We start from the raw sequence: 17,291 nt of genomic DNA on the forward strand, positions 1-17,291 counted from the left end.
AGTGAAGTTGAAAACATGTATGCGCTGGAATCAAATAAATGGTTTTTTCTTTCGAAATCGACTCAATTATTGAAAAGGGAAATGTGCCACGTTGCGATCACACGATCGACGTTTAAAAAAAATGTCGAACTCACTCTCTATGTCACACGATCGTGCTTGATTTTCGACCGAAATGGATTTTAAAGCGTCATTAAAATGCATTAGTTCCATGTACCAACTTCCAACATGATTTCATCACTGAAGACAAATCAGTCAAAAGCGTAAGTGCAATTTTTTAGGAAAAATTATGCTCCTCTCATTCTTCGAAAATCATGCACGAGGAATGAATTTTTTTGGCAAAATTATTAATAGCTTGTGTATCCGTCCACTGAATATACATAGTAGAGTGCATAAAAAAAAGTTTGTGATATTGTTACACACATGCAAAACAATTGAACGTGTGATAGTGTCGATAATACAAATTTGAGAAGAGAAAATTTTTTCGATACAATATTATCCGCAAGCCTAGTTTCATAATTAGTTTCCAATATTTGTTAAATAAGTTAAATCATATAAATTTCTTAATATAAATTTTATATATATATATATAATCTTTATTTTTTTATTCATTTATTTGTAGAAATTTTTATTAAAAGATCCACTAATAGGTATGCAATTAAGTTTCTTTAAAAAACTTAAGAAAACCAATTTAAATTAATTATTTTTTAATGTTAAGAGTAATTTTTTCGTTTTTAGATCAATTCTAAATTTTTTAGTTATTCGTTAAATCATACATTTTTAAAAAAGACAGATTATATTAAAAATATCTTTTTTTTGATCATTTTTATCGCAAAATAATTGTGAAACTGGTACTTATTACACATCTTACAATTAGATTAATTTCTTCACGCGACGTTCAAGAGTGTGAAAAAAAGTAATTTGGTGATTATTTTCAGGAATATTATTTTTACGTTCACACAACGTGTAAATTGTGTTGGTATCGAATTGTCGCCTCGAATATCGGTGGCATTTTTTGTCATCAAACAAATGTTATGTAACGCGTCTGCGAGACCAAAATGAAGACTATATTGATCTGATTATTATAATGATACTTGATCATTATAATAATATTCTAAATAATTTAAAGGTAATTTCAAAATAGCAAATTGTCTTTATTTAAATCTCACTTCTTTACGAAACAGAGACAAATATATTACGAAAGCAAATATGAAAAACATAAAAAGTGGCTAAATATCGAAAGATTAGATAGGCTAATTCTTCAAAAAGAAAAAAAAGAAATGATTTAGATAAACTTTTCGATTAGTGGAAATTAATAGAAGTTCATTTTGAATTTATGTACGCGCAATGTAAGTATCGCACGTAAAAAAAAAATACTTATAGAAAAGAATACATCTCGGCTGATAATTACATAGCTAATATTAATAACGTGGTGAAGACAGAATGAGAAACGTGTGCAATATATGCATATATACGAAGAAAGTGGGCGTCGCGTCGATCGCCGCTTTTGGATCGAGAAATCGTGATTCGATCGACAATTCTGAAGCAGTCAATTCCAATTACATCGAATGATCCAACTGCAGCCCAGAAATACGTACGGAGTGTGTCTTGCGGACGCCGGATATTTATTCCCTCACACGAGGGAATATCTATTATTATGTTTTGTTTTCTATTTTCTGTTTGAAGAACTTTCATGCGCAGCTTCGCCACAAAGCAGTACAGAACGGTGACACATCGACGATTTAATCATTAATTCTTTTTATAACTCTATTGTAGCATGTTATCATCTTTCTTTTCAGTCAGGCGTATGTAAGCACATACATATGTTTGATGATATGCATAAGATATGTAGAAGTATATTTGAAATATCTTGAGTTATATATATTTAATATAAGTACCATTTAATATATGATTCAAGCTTATAATAAACGGGTTGTATAGAAAAACGTCTTATTCGTTTCCTCAAATTCCTCTAATAATGTAATTTTTCAATAGGAGATTTTATAAAAGTTTATAATTTCATATTTGTTTGTAATTCGGTTTTATTTAATAAATGCTATTGTCAAAGAGTTTAATTAGATGTTCGAAATTCTCTTTTAAAATCTTTATAAAATACAAAAAAATATTATTACATTACATAAGCATTGTGCCATTTTCTGAAACAAATGTTATTTCAATGCAATGATATTGTTAATGTTCAAAAATATTTCAATATACTTTTCTTGAGAATGGAGTTTGGTGATAATCGAGGATAGAAATATTATGTAAGAAGGAAAATATTACTTTTCACGAATAAATACGTGTATAGTGCGTGCATGCGCACGTGTCTGCATGTATACATATATACAGTCAAAGAATCATTAATCAACGTCAAAAAGAAAAATGCATTATAGTATCATATTGGGAAGAGAAAAGTAAGAGATACAGTAATGACAGGAAGGAGAACTTAAAATGAAACTTCTAAATGCATACCTTTCTATAATTTTCATTTAGTAATTCTTAGTAAGTTTTACAAAATGAAAATACTAATTATTCGCACATTTAAAAATTATAATTTTTAAAAATGTAAAAAATGTTTTCAATATTTAAATTCAAGTATTAAAGATAAAACGAAGATATTAAACGACAATAGAAAATATATTATAGTTTGCATGCATTATAATTACGTTACAATGTAAAATACGAGATTAAATTTTAAAAGAAGAAATCGCGAGCAATATATTTCGTGTAAAATGATTAAAGTACAGAAAATATGATATCGTTATTTTCATGCAAATTTGCTTCACGCAAATTATTACAAATTATTTAAGAAGATTAAGGAGTTACTTTAAACCGGTAGCGTAGAAAAGATAAAACACGGATTTACGTGACATCACAAAAAATAATTTTAAAGAGATATCCAAAAAATTATTTTAAACCCTATTTTTATAAACCTCGTCAAGCTTTCCTCGGCAATGTCTCTGCTTCAACTAACACTGTTTCCAAACTGATGCAATGGTGCATTGAAAAAAATATTTTAACATTAAGTTGCACTTTAAGATCATACATAAAGTTGAAAAACAAACTTCGCTTAACTGTATAAGCTTAAAGTTTCTTATCTAAGATACTTTTTTAGAAATTGAATCATGTTTCCTTTATGTCGATTTAAAATAAATGGTAATTTCAATTTTTTTTATAATGCTATTGTATGTTGATGACATTAGCAATACTCAAATTATCGAAGAGATTTTATATATATATATATAAAATTGATATATACATTATAATTTATATCTTTATAAACACAGAGTACAAATTTGACTCATTTTTAATCGTGATAATCCAGAGTAAAAAAATTGTAGCTAAATTTGTAAAAAAAAAAGATGATTTTAAAAAGAAGGCTTAAAATTTTTATAAGGTTCAAAATTGTAAAATGTTCAATAACTCTATGCAAGGTTGTAAAACTGTAATCTTTTATCGATTTTAATCAGTTTGAAAATGATAATATAGAAGTATCTCCTCTCTGTGATAAAGGAGAAAGTTGGACGGAATTTAATAAAGAGCTTTAAAATGATTTTTGAGAAAAACGACTCGATAACTATTTTACATATAAATGTCTTTCGTCACTTTTGTCATTTTCGGAATAAGCTTTTGATTTTAAGCTGAAGAATGTATATTTGGAGGCATGTCGTCGCTAATTTTATCATTTAATGGTAATTGTTGTTTCGTTAACTATGATTCTCGAAACTCCAATACATCTCCATTAGAATTTACTTACAGCACCCAATATAACGGATTGAGCCATTATTGAAATTCCAGCGGAATTTCAAATATTGCAATAAAGGCATCACGGATTCTCTTCTGGAATCTATTATTGAGCAGAGTCAAAGAATGTCACTTTATCATGGAAGTTATTCTTGATATTGCACAATTGATATGATGGACGAAAATAATCGCTAATCATGCTTTGCATACAATCATCGTAATGTAACCGCTTTTAGTTTAATATTATATTAAGACATAAATATAACTTTGTCTAAATATTGCACAGTAGGATTAATACACGTCACATGATTATATCATGATTGCATTACCGCCGTTATAATAATTAATAGACGAATTTATCGTCGATAAAATATGTGTGATCGAAATTCTAATGATAAAATTAATAATATAAAGTAATATACAACCTATATTAATTACAAAAGAAAATATTTTGAATATATAAAATTTGTTTAACATGATTGTAGACTTTTTTTTATCAAAAACCAAATTTGTCTACATATAATTATTCTATTAGAATTCTTAAATATATAATGTAGTTAATAAAAAATATACATATAATGTATTTTATAATTACATGTATTTGTTTATTTATATTAAGTTAGTATTTTACTGTTTAAATTTTTTTTACAAAGAAAAGGTTGAAAAACAGTATAACATAACATTAAAATTGTCACAAATCTGATGATATACGTAGTAATTATAATCTACAATAAATTAAAAAATTAAAAAATATTTGTAATTATTCAAACTCTGCGCGCCGAATTGGTTTCCTGGACTTATAAATGCAATTAAACTACTGCAATAATATCACAAATTAAATTAAATTGACGAGCAGTTTTTAATAATTTGATGCTCAATCAGGCATCATATTAGAAAGGAGTTAATGTGCTGAAAAACTGTAAATAAATGCAAAGATAAATTTAAAAAAGTATCATTCTATATTATAATTTGATAATGTATCAATAACCTAACATCAATATAATAATATCTAATAATAATAATAATAACTTAATTAATTACTTATAATCTGTACACATTAAGTTATTGTTCTACAACTGATTAATTTCAAGGTCTCAATCTCCATAAGGCTATCCCCCCCCCCTCCCAGCATACTAACTGACCATGGAAAATGAGTAGGAGATAACCAAATGTGCAAATTGCTTACTGATTCTCAACGTTGTTATGCTGAAGAAAGCTAAAATTTAGCTGAAACGTACACACCAATGTGAAATACATCTCAAGACACTAAGGTCTAGTCTTATCCAACGCACCAATTACAGCGCCGATTCCTAATCGCCATAATTCACTTACTATATTTTAATTTATAATAAAAAATAATAACATTTTTTTTTTAATGTTAAATAATACATATGTACGATTTGTTATTAATTAATACTATTTTTACAGTATTTAAGTTAAAATTAAGATAATGAAAGAGACGTGCATAAATAAAGAACTGAAAGATTTAACGTTATATCAATCTTTAAACATAGTCGTCTCATTCATCTGTATTAATAGCAAGTGCCCCACAAGTGGTATAGTGAAATAAACCCTCGGGGATACGAAGGTTAAAATGCAAATTTTCTTCCTCTGCGAACTTTTCCGCAGCCGGAACCATCGAATTGGCACCGAAGGTATTCTATGGTATAGAAAGAGAGAAATCGAGAACTAGTACTGAGGAAGAACAAATCTGAAGAAAGAGAGAGAGAGAGAGAGAGAGAGAGAGAGAGAGAGAGAGAGAGAGAGAGAGAGAGAGAAGGATATCGAGTGAGAAAAGAAGGAAAGAATATCAGAGTGAGATTTCTTTCAATTTAATTAGGGGTGGCTACGAGAAAGAGGGAGAAAGTCGCGTGATTCGCGGCCGGGTGACGCGTGTGTGTCACGGCAATATGGTGCCCTCGCCATCCGCGGAAATTCTTAATTAAATTCTCGCCGCTTCCTGGGGCTAGACCAGACCGAGAAGGCCGTGTTGGAACTCCATCGGAGTTTTTTTCATCCATGTTGGTCGAGCAGAGACCGGCAAGCCAATCCTCTCCCCATTCTACCCCCTTTCCTAGCCGCACTTGGCAACTTCAGATTGCGTTTACTCCTCTCGAGGCGAAGTCTTTTCGCCGCAAAGTGAGCTTTATTCTAATCTGCCGCCGTCGCGCGAGCGAAATAATTAAGCTCGACCATAGGCGTTGCTCTTGGATATATATATATATATGTATCTCGATTTTCTTATTCCTTTTTCTTTTCTTGCTTTATTTAGAGTCGGTGCCGGCTCGTTTCCTTCAAATGTAGCTCATCCCAACAGTTTTATGTTAAGAATTTGCTTAACTCTCTATTGCTTCGTGTTGTTTTGAGACAAGCAATCAAATAAATATAAATAAGCACAGGATATATTGGAGAATGTGTAAATAAAGTAAAAAAAAAAACATACATTCTTCGATGAATTTATAATTGATTTAAAAGTTTTCTTAACAAGAAAATAAATTTTGATCTTATTAGAAGATACCAGTTATTATTTATAAATAAAAGCAATTTTGTGGCACATTCTTCAGCAAAACGCGGATAGATAAAATAAATATTAATATTAATGTTAATATTTAGTTTTGGTGTTTATATTAATATTTGTGCAAGCGTCATTAAAAAGCAGTAAAATGTTAAATCTATCTGTTCACGATTATGATTTATTTCTAAACGATTAAACAATTACTAACCGTTACAATGTATATAGAATTCAAAAGTGAATGTCTTCGTTACATTTTCGAGTGACGTATTCGTGTTTCCGCGTTGCCTGGAATCAAATAAAACTTCAAAATATCCTGCTCGCGATATCATCTCGTATGCATATATCTATATATCATCGTAGTTGACTGCTGAGCTTTGGCAAGGCTCAGCCATCGGAAACGGTGGCTGCCTCCTGGCAAAACTAACAGTTTCGATGTAAAACGCTCGGTTACGCGAAGAATTACTACATTTCACAAAACATTTTGCTAAGACACTGAATATGCGACACAAAGAACATGCACGATTAACAGTTTATCGATTTGCGATAACTTGATATTAATTTATTAAACGATCATCATTGTATGTATCTTAGTATCGCGCGCATCGCGTTTTATTTTTAACTCAGAAAAAATTTGTAATACTTAACGACGAATAAGGATAAAATTTCCATTTAAATTTTGAACAAATATTTTCACGGATCTTACATTAATTATGCAAATTTAAGTTCTTGTCAAATATCATATATTATTTTACAAGGATGTTTTTAAAGCATGATTTTCTCAAAAATCTAACGAATTTTATGTATAATTATATTACATGTGACATTTCTTACGTGAATATTGACCTTAATTTTCATTTTCATAATGATTTAGAATGCTTTATATATAGTTTTTGTTTAAAGCAATATGTTTACTTATACAAATATTGTGCTAGAAATTTTAGAGAATTAATTATATTAAAAACCAAAATTAATAAATAAAATAGGCTCAAGTGATTAAATCTAACAAGTCATACCAGTATGAATCAACAGGATGTGCGAGTGTAAATTACAACACCATTTATTAAGCAACTATACTTTGGATAGTTGATCGGACTGATCAAAGAATTATCGACGCGTCTTTTAAGTATTAACAATTGTACTGTTTATTAGTCAGTAGTTACATGTCTCATGTCTGCGAGATAACTCCTCAACTTTTCCGCATCACAACCGGTCGCGCGTGTCTTTCTAGAAATTTCTTTGTATCCAAAATATTAGTTTGCGTATATATTTATTGTCCGTCGCTGTTACACAAAATTTAAATATTATGTCATTAAACAAACGTTTGATGAATCATCAATTACAAATTAATTGGTGTACATTAAAGGTACATTACATTAAATTTTACACTCTGCTTTAAATAAGCGATTAATATACAGAAAAACTCGAGATAGTCATAAGAAATTTATGAGTTTAAAGAACTTTGTTTCTGAATACGTGTATGTGCGTCAAGTGTGTAAGTAAGGTAAAGTCGCCTATTATGAGATACCTTTTTTTAAAGGCTTGCAATTTATTTAATTTGTAACCTGAATTTCTACCATCATGTCAAATTTATGGGAAATATATTTAAGTTTTATCGCCAAAAGTTAACAGTCGATAATATACTTCGTTATACGTGAAATTTTTTGTAAAAAAATGCTGATTTTGATCATTCAAAGAAAGGATTCCTAATATGAGATACAAGAGTTTTCTCGTATGAGATAGTATCTCATAAGAAAACTAAGGAAAAAATAAAGATGATTTTTTATACACGCTTTTATTGTATTATACATACAAGTAGGAATAAAGAATTTAAATGTTATACATAATAATTAGAGGAAAGGCCTCCTCTATTATGAGATATCGAGTTCATTTTGGGTAAATGCTAAAAATATGGCCAGAATTAAAAAAAATAATAGATCATTTTGAAAGGAATTTAATAAGCTTTAATATAATGTTATATAAAATTTAATTCAAATTTCATTTTTTTTTGGAAAATTAAAGAAATGTAAAAAGTGAGCAAATCGCTAAGTCAAAAAATTGTGCTCCTAATATGAGATGCCCCGAGAAATTGATAGTAAAACGCAAAATATATCAGTAATGCAACTAAACAACTTTATTTAATGTTTCTTACAAACAAACACAGCCAGAGTGCGCGAAAAATGTGTATGCGATACATTAACATATATCCAGAACTCGTCTTCAGGTAGTTAAAATCAAGCATCGCAGAAATAGACACTCGATATTCATTCTGGTTGTCTTTTTATTATTGTACAATAACATTTATACATTAGCAACGATTTTCACTATGACATGGGAGCATGGGTTATTTCATATTGGAAATACCCTGGATATCTCATATTATGATTTTCACGTCTTACGGTTTTGTGATCATCAAATCTAACTTCTGTAATTAAGCAATTCAACATATCCCGTATTTTTTTATTATTACAACCTTACTCTATCACTACATGAAGAATTTATTGCCAAATATTTATTTTATTAAATAATGAACAATGTTTAAAGGCTCATCTCAATAAAACTTGAAAATATTCAAATTCTAAAATCTTTTTTTACGATGACTACAGGCACGATTTAATAATGAATTTTTTATTAATATTAATTCATTAATTCATTCAATACAGTAAATTCATGGTGGAACCAATAGATAGCGTCTATTAGTTTAGCAGAAACATCGCTATCTCATACTAGGCGCTTATCTCATAATATGGGACTTTCCTCTATATAATTTTTCGATGTGTGTATATTTGAGTATGTGTGTGTGAGTAATCTTAACAGTAGAGTCATTAACATGTCATTTGATAGTATGCTTTGAAATATTGAATTATTTAGATGCTCTTATATTAGCTAGGAATACCCTGAGTATCTCATATTACGACTTTCACGTTTTGCGGTTTTACGATCATCAAATCTAATCTTTACAGTTAAACAAATCATTATATCACGTGTTTTCCTATGAATATCTTACTCTATCACTGCATGCAGACTTTATTATCCAATATTTATTTTTACATAATAAAACAAGATTTATAAAGACTAACCTCAATAAACAACAACATTCAATTTCACAAATCTTTTTTGCAACGAGTACATACATGATCTAATGATGAATGTTCTACTAAACAGATTTCGCACTAAGAGTAAAAAATTCATGATAGAATCAAACACATGCGCTTATTAGTTTAGCAGAAACCCCGCTATTTCATATTAGGAACTTATCCCATAAAGTGATCTTACCCTATGTATGTGTGCGTTTCGATGTGCGTATGTGTTTATTCTCTTGCACCGACAAATTCCGCGTAGGTAAATACTTGTAACGATCGCCACAATACGTATACGTTTCAACCCTCGGTCCGAGTCCTCACAATTTTAAATCGTGTATCTATCGCTCGAACCATTAGCATCTCTATGAAAAGTCTCGTTCCTTTTGTTATGGACAATTTAATAATAGTACGATTACTCATAGTTTGCACAACTTGCTTAACTTCATCAAACCGGACCAAATTTCGACAAGTATTGAACATCTAATAATTTTGACCATTAACTCACGTATTAGAATTAGAGCTTTCTCTCTTTAGTGCGGTTTTTCCTAATAATTTGGTTTGCATTATTAATTATACTGCTGAGAACCCAAACCAAGAATTAAAACGTATACGTGTATTTACTTATTTTAAATGATTTTATAATTTACACTCACTTTTATATCCTGTATTAGCTCATATCGGCATTATTTAACGTGTTCCATTTTCCAGTGCGGAAAATGTGAAAATTATGCATTTTTTATGTAGCGTTAAATACGGTTTTTTCACTAGTTCTCCGTAGATTTTTACGTTATAATGGAAAGATTGCGCAACGATAGAGCCGAGTCTTACGGGAGTCTTCTTACAATTTTGGCTTTTACGTGGCTGCTGAAATCAAATCCGCCTTACGTGCGCAAGATAAAGCTGAATTGTGTTAATTTCTAATATTACTTGTTAGTAATATTAGAAATTAACCGTTGTGAAATAATTTTTCGGGGGGTTGTCACTGAGGTAATTTTTATACTAGGTAATTCAGTAGCAATCTAAACAAAATTTTGAGTAATCCAAGGTAATTTTTGGTAAATCTAAATAATGTTTAGTGTTCCCAGGTACCTTTTTATTTATACTTAACTTGATTAGTCGCAAAATTTTTAATTTAACACTAAGTTGTGATATCGTTTAATAAAGAGTCTGTGTTACTATTGGGGTTTTTTTTTTAATATTTTTTATTATATAAAATATCTATTAATATATATTAATATTTATATGTATTAATTATTGTTTTGTTAGTATTAAAAAATCTTAAATGTTACGAGTAGTTGAACTTGTTATCTATACATATAATATATATTCTGTTTGCGAAATTTTTATATTTTTGCGTTCCTATATGCAACAAATATTTGTTTTGTAAAATTGCTTCTTTTTTCTTAAGCAGTGAAAATCTAAAATCAATGTTCTCGCAGATATTTATTATAGTGATTTATAAAGATATTCTAGAGTGATCTAAAGAAATAATACTTTATGTACTTAGTAAAGTAATCTTAGATGAGCAAAGTAAATTTGAAAAAATCTCTTGGAGTAATCTCAGAAAAAATATGACGTAATTTCAAATATTCTAAGGTAATCTTAGGTAGGTAATATGAGATAATATTTGATAATCTGGAATAATTTGAAGTAGTATTAGATAATCTTAGATAATCTGAGATAATTTAAAGGTAATCCATATCAAGGACAATTATTGTACACTATAACCGCTCGTGATCAACCTCCCGTAATTTTCTGTTATCTGAAATAGATGCGCAAGTAAAATATAAAATAATTCACTCACCCCTCAATCGTTGCTACCGTTATCTGGCTCAGAATATAAATAGACTGTAAAATATTTATATTTATAATTAACAATTTTTAATTAGTAAATAATAAAATACAGCAGTTAATAAATAAATTGAAATTATATCAATATTTCGCATTTTGTAATGATTTTGTAAACCTCTATCAGTGAAAAATATCAAAAAGCCCATCAGAGCCTACATCGGCTGTTCGGGTGCACCGAAAACTCTTTATTTTCGTGATGAATGTAACAAAACGAATAAAATAAACGTTTCAACTCTTTAATTCGGGTCTTTATCAATAAAAAATATAAATAAAAATTACATAATACGCAATAATAATCTTAGGGGGTTCATCAAGGGTCATAAAGACGTTCGCCCCAAGCTATCTCACACAGACGTTGTATATAAAATTGATTGTCGAGATTGTGAAGCATTATATGTGGGCCAAACAGGTAGATGTTTGAAGACACGCATAAATGAACATAGAAATCACATAAATTGGAACACTATACATCATTCCGTAATAACAGAACACAAAATTAGTCATCAACATGATTTTGATTGAGAAAATGTCAAGATATTAGACGAGGAAAGGGTGCTTAATAAAAGACTGATTTCGAAAATAATCCATATAAAGCAACAGAAACAGAGGTTGAATTTACAGAATGATACGTATTCTTTAGATCCATTATATATGAATTTGTTTACGGAATTGTGACATTGTGACATTTTTCCCTCCCTTTGTTCTTATTTTCATTTTTATTTCAATAACTACGTGACTTTTTTATTTTGATTCTCATTTTATTTCTGACTGTCGACACTACAAGACCTTTACGTCGAGTCGCGAGAAACGCTTACATGTAAATTAATAAAATTAAAATTCAGATAAATGATTTTAATAATTCTCTAATTTTTCGTTTTTCTTTTGAATGACTACATAGCAAATCTGACAATCTGATGAGCGATATAATTCTACTTATTGACGCAATGTATATGACTCCAGTTTTACTTTAAGTTTTTATATTATTATTGTATAAGTTAATATTTGATAATCATTTGGCTATTCATTACATAGCTAATTTGGCATTTGGATAAAAAAGAACGAAATTGTTGGGAATCACTATCTTGGAATTTGGGTTACTTATGTAATTCCGATTTATATTTTATATTAATAAGGAGCCGAATTAAAGGAATAAAAAAAAATTATTTTATTCGTTTTGTTACTCTCACACGAAAATAAAGAATTTTCGATGCATCCGAGTAGCCGATATAGATTCTGATGAGCTTTTTGATATTTTTTACAGATAGATTCTTTCGAATCTCATTTTATATATTTGTAAACCTTTTTGTATATATATATACAAAATATACAATTATATAAAATCAAAAGAACTAAGTTGTATTTGTAATTTTTTAGTCATGGATTTTGAATCGAAATAGGAAAATAAGGTGCGATCCAGTTATAGTGCTACAAAAAAACAATTTCTAAAATATAATATCTAAAAATGTAGTTACACATAGATTTCATAATAATTCTGTTCAACCATGAAAATAATTATGTAGAATGTTCAAGTTAATTACTAGATTGTCACAAATCTTTTCGCAGTATTGCTTACTATATTGGAACCACTTATACAATTATTTTGATAATCCAATAAAATTATTTTCAGATCTGTATCTAAAGCATAGTATCAACTTATACAATACAAATCATTCCAGCAATATTGTAACAATATTGAAGTGAATAGAGTCGTTTTGTCTTTGTTATTCATGGAGTGCAAAAATAGATATAACATTTGTGTCACTAAATGGAAAACACCCTTAGTCGTATCGTATTTTATAAATTGTCTTATACTGAGAGCAGTTACTGCATCCAAAGTATTACCCACCTTTGAAATTGCATCCGTGAAGCGTCTCGCGATGCGTTATGCGAAGCGTCCATTAACTGCAATTTCACAAGTACAGGCAACGGTCGATCGACAATTCGTATGTTCGATAATTCGCAATATAACGATCATGTGATTCGCATTACTATACGAATAACGAACTATTACAATCGTACGCACACTATTTCGACACTCCCGATGTATATTTATATATACCGGATTCACATTCGACGATTACAAGCGCGATAAAAACACCATTGTGAAATTCAAACACGCATTAACACTCCCGGCGCTTAAACGACACCGCGCAATTAATGAGCTTATTATAATCGGACGATACATATACCTAATACTCCCGAAACGCGCTTGCAATCCCGACAATCCCAATTATTGTTAACGACAGACGACTGTCACTTGTCGTAACACGGTACGGAAAGAAATGAACATCGCGCCGCATCACTGACGAGCGACGTGAATGTAGCAACGGTAATCGAGCATCTTCGATATTTTACAATCACACGATTCGACGAGCAAATAAATTCTTGCGATGATACAGTGCAATTTGACACTTTTTGCGTATATATTTATTTATGTATCAATTTTACTGCGCGCGCGCGTTCAGTAAAAAAAGCAGCTTTACAGTTGTTGTAGGATTCTTCAATATGATATTGTGTGATTTATGCGAAGAATTAAAGGCAAGAATCAACTTATATTATAAAGAATCTTACAATTGCAAAGCTACTTTTTTTGCTGAACGCGCGCGCGCAGTAAAATTGATACATAAATAAATATATACGCAGAAAGTGTCAAATTGCATTCATTCTCAGAGATAACAAAAGAATAATGATGTCCACGTGAGATTCAAATGCGTAATCCTGTCCAAATAGTAAGTAGATGTTTATTGAGTGCAGTTAAAGTTTCACTACAAATGCTTTAAAGCATTTGATTGATCAATAAAAAACAAAGGATTTTACGAATTGACCAGTCAGAGAATGTTTTAAAGCATTTATAGCATTATTGACCGACAACATTGACCGTATCCATTGGCGTTACTTTGACATCAAAATATTATCATAAACGTCAGTTTAACGTCAAAACGACGACAAATGAGAGTAGATTGCTACCTGGGCGATTGCGTACATATACACGTTTCGCAATTACATGACACGTTCAAGCAAGCAAATAATTAACTGTCGCAATCATTAGCTCGATATGTGATACACGATACGATAATGTGTCTACGATATTCGACATTTTCGATATGTAATGTCCGTGAGATTTAGCTTTTTGACGACTGTAAAATGATAAACACGCGTGTGAGAAGGCTTGAATGTACATCCGACAATCGCACTAGGACAAGTGACTGATTATTGAATGACAGACGATATTCAGCACCTCTGTTTATTTTTGTGTTGTTTTATAGCGCGTCGGATGCGAAACGCGACGCGGTAAAGTTTAAGAGAGGTTAAGATCACACGTTGCCAACGGAGCGCTGTAAATACTGCTACAATTGCTATGCTATTTGGTGTTTTACGACGATACCTCTATACACGTATTCTTCGATGCTTAGAGGACAGTATGGCGCGTTACGATATTAATGTTATCGGACGTAATTACCTATCGACCTCGATCACTGTCTGTTTAATCGCCCACTCGTTTGAAAGTATACCAGGAAGATTAGCTGACTGTCGTGACAGTGTCGCACGAATATCAATTGGATGCAACTACTGTGTATTGAAAAATTGGAATAAAAAAGGACAATGTGAAAATAAAATCGTGTATATATGTTATCGAGATTGTGAAGTCTCGAATAAACTGTTATTGCACGCCCATGTTATTGGATGCATTCATTGGTTGCGTTCAGAACCAAAAAAGCCGCTCAGTGAACGCTTAGTGATTCTTTAATATGATTAGTGCCTCTAGTTCTTTGCTAAATCTATCAAACAAATCTTAGATAATAAAGAATTGTATCCACTAAACAATTTTGTCTTCTGGGCCTTACACATATAATAGGTGCTTTCCGATTAATGACACAAGTAGTCGACACAAGTGTCGTTCCATCTTTGTCATTTCACTGAATGTAAAAAAAAAAAAAATAGAATAATGCTTGTACCGATTTGTATCACTACATGGAAAGCATCCATTCTTGATCGTACACGAAAATGTAGAATACAATACGTAACCAGTAATGTACAGAGTGTTTTATAAATGTATATGTTAATATTTGAAGAGATAAATCTATACACTAAAATAAATAAAAAATGTCATATGAACATGTATCCATCAACATACGTTACTGCACGTTTTAACATTAAGTTTCGCACTTGTTCCAAACTACTAAGTATTCTTCGAATAGTCTCAAATCCATTTCGTATCTTTTCTCGCAGATCATCCATATTGTATATTGACGTTGATTACACAATAGATTTTAAATGGCTGCAATAAAAATCTAATGGATTGAGATCGGGAAATCGTGGCGACTGTAGATTGGGTCCGCCTCACTCTATCCATTGGTTTACGAAGACGTTGTTTAAGAATATTCTCGCTTCGAGATAAAAATGAGGCGGAGCACTATCGTGCATAAATCATAAGTTTTGCTTGATAGCCAGGAGGGGGGGGGGAGGGGCACTATTTTGCCGCTTTTAGAACAGTATTTAGAATAGTAACTTGCGAGCATAAGATATTGCCTGAAATTCCGTCGAATTTATATTGATGGCTATTGTTTATAAATATGAAGTAACGTGCTAAGCTATACAGTAATATGTGTTGAGGCGAATACTTCGAATATTTTCTTTAACCTTCCGCCGGCGGACGCAGGGTCTCGCGAGACTCTCGCGTGTTAGAGTTTACTTTTTTCAACTGTAAAGAAAATGAATAAATGGATATTTGTCTCTATGCTAAATATATTTTTATTTCACCTTTTACATATTTGAAATAATTTATGGGTGCAGTTCTGAATGAACCTCTCTTGCGATTGATCTAAAATTTTACATATAAGTTGTTCTTAATGTAAGAAATAAAAACCTATATATTCTCAATTTCAGGAAACAAAAAAAATTTTTTTTATACGCGACAATGGGTATGATTCACTTAACGCTGCAAACATTATAATTTGTTGACCAATCAAAAGAAAGAATTTTACGAATTAATCAATCAAAGAGTGCTTCAAAGTATTTGCAGCATAAAATAAATCATACCCAATATTTATCGACTAATTAAGGGAATCCGGTCTGATTAAGGAAATATGACTTTCCACGCGAAGCGACTCTCATCCCACCCTCCTCCCCCGTCCCCCTCTGCTTGGGGGCGCATAACTTCTACGCGAAGCGAATCCCACTCTACCTTCTCTCTGCCAAGGGGGCACGACTTTTCACGCGCGCAAAGCAAGATCTATCTGAATGAAAAGTTATAAAATTAAAAAATTTTTTTTTTATTTCTCGAAGTTGAGAATATATGTTTTTTATTTCTCACATTGAGTAGAATTTATATCTAAAATTTCAAGTTAATCGCGAGCAAGGGTCATTCAAAATTACACTACTCAAAATTGAAGGATCAAAACTGAAGGATCGTATGTTGTTCCACTCTACAAAAATAGGCAAACTTCAAGATAGAATAACTTCTTAAAAATCATCGTATCAAGATGCATTTATATAAAAAAGCATTTTACAGCTTGAAATTTCTACTTTTCAGATGGTACTTAAAAAATCGATCTTACTGATATTTTGTGAAGTTACACAAACATAAGCTCAATCAAGATGCATCAGATCTCTCTCTCTCTCTCTCTCTCTCTCTCTCTCTCTCTCTCTCTCTCTCTCTCTCTCAAAATTTTACGAAATTTGTGAAATTCCACGGAATAAATTAAAAATTGTACACATACGATTTATATCATTCGAAAGAGTTAATTTGCTTTTGTACGATTATCACGCTTTGTATTTTTTTTTTGCGAGTTATTCAATGTTGAAGCAAAAACCGTTTTTGATGTTGAATAACTCGATGAAAAAAATCGTACAAAGTTTCAAAAAGAAAATTAAAGCTAAAGATTCACTCTTTCGAGAGCCGTAAACCGCATTTGTGCGCAATTTTTAATTCGCGCTGTAAAATTTCGCAAATTTCATAAAAAATTTTGGGATTTGAAGCATCTCTATTTATATTTGTGTAACTCCATAAAATATTAATAAGACATTTCCTATCAATCTAAACAGTAAAGATACCAAGTTGTAAATGCTTTTTAAACCTCTCGATGTGATGATTTTTTTACGAA

This window comes from Trachymyrmex septentrionalis, unplaced genomic scaffold (assembly GCF_001594115.1).
Source record: "Trachymyrmex septentrionalis isolate Tsep2-gDNA-1 unplaced genomic scaffold, Tsep1.0 scaffold24, whole genome shotgun sequence".
NCBI classification, from domain to species: domain Eukaryota; kingdom Metazoa; phylum Arthropoda; class Insecta; order Hymenoptera; family Formicidae; genus Trachymyrmex; species Trachymyrmex septentrionalis.